The 1,211-nt window shown below is 41.0% G+C and overlaps 1 protein-coding gene across 1 annotated transcript in view; it reads left to right on the top strand.

Moving 5' to 3' along the window:
- Window positions 1-545: 545 nt before the first annotated feature.
- The window catches only part of LOC119585271 (ERAD-associated E3 ubiquitin-protein ligase HRD1-like), an 8,576-nt gene continuing 7,910 nt past the window's right edge, over window positions 546-1,211 (top strand). Inside the window, 1 exon segment of the mRNA XM_037933946.1 lies at window positions 546-799. The gene's annotated coding sequence lies outside the window, so the exon portion shown is untranslated.

The following is a 1,211-nucleotide window of genomic DNA, read 5'->3' as shown; positions in this document are numbered from 1 at the left end:
GCACCAAATCCTCTGGATGTAAAGAAAGTGCCAAGTCATCCAGTTTTGTCTGTGAATGTTTTCGCCTGTTATACTTACTATCCCTTCAATCTGACAATGACCAATACTTATCTAATATTTGCTCTCTTGCCATCAGGATACTTCTTGACATTGATCGTGTTTCTGCCTGCATTTGACGTGATCTTATTCTCTCTTTAAATCTTGCAATGTGGTTTATGTAAGAGAAAATGTCACGATGGTTTGATGGTCCTCCGTTTTCTATGTCTCACCTGCGGACTTGGCAACGCTACTTGGCACTGCTGCGGTATCGTCCCAATCCTTGTTCTCGACTCTGGCATCGACTTCCGCAGCTACCGATCTAAGATTGTTTCTATATCACTTAATCGAGAGTGACTGCTCGGCTCGGCTATTTCGTAAAGATGACGATCGAATAAGTCTGTAGTTAGGATTATTATTCAGTTTGTATTGATTGTACGTACTTGTCGGTTTTTGCACGGGTAATGTTTTGATAACCGAACGGGTCAATAACAAAGAGCAGGTAGGCACAGTGACTAAACTTCCTGCTTGTCGGTGAAGTGTTCGTGATTCCCCAATAATCCGTCCATTTTGAAGGAGAGATATTATTAAGATTATAACGAGACGTGCTAGTTCGAGTGAGCGATTTCCTGTTTCGATAGAATTTGTCATTGTAATAACGCTGATTGGCGATTCTCAGGAAGACGAGTTGTGGGGAAAAAGCTTGACGTCAACAATTCGTAATGATGCACGGATGTACAGTGAATTAATGTGTGAAATTCGGGTAAGATATTTGCCTTTGATATTTAGTTACGGACACACTACGGCCGTATTATCTTAATGCAATACATGTAGTATATTATCGACGGTGTGAAAATTACGAATTAATGGTATGTACTTATACGTGTATATAAATATAAGTACATACAGACATATAAGTATACTAAACATGTAATGAATCTGATAATTTCTTGCGGTGTTCGCTTGTTTTGTAGAAAAACATATAAATATCAATAGCAAACGATTAAGTAACTTAACAAGGGTAAAGTCTGTGATCTGACTAAACACGTAGCTCCACGCCAGCCCGCGTCCCTCCCCTGATTCCCTCGCAGCCACTGTGGGTCTCCAGCCGATTACCCTTTCCAGTGATGAGCGGGGAATGGGGTTGGAGTTACCGTGTTAAACCTCAGCGCGTG

The sequence above is a fragment of the Penaeus monodon genome, chromosome 19, assembly GCF_015228065.2.
Source record: "Penaeus monodon isolate SGIC_2016 chromosome 19, NSTDA_Pmon_1, whole genome shotgun sequence".
In the NCBI taxonomy this organism is placed as follows: domain Eukaryota; kingdom Metazoa; phylum Arthropoda; class Malacostraca; order Decapoda; family Penaeidae; genus Penaeus; species Penaeus monodon.
This window is presented reverse-complemented; position numbering and strand designations above follow the sequence as displayed.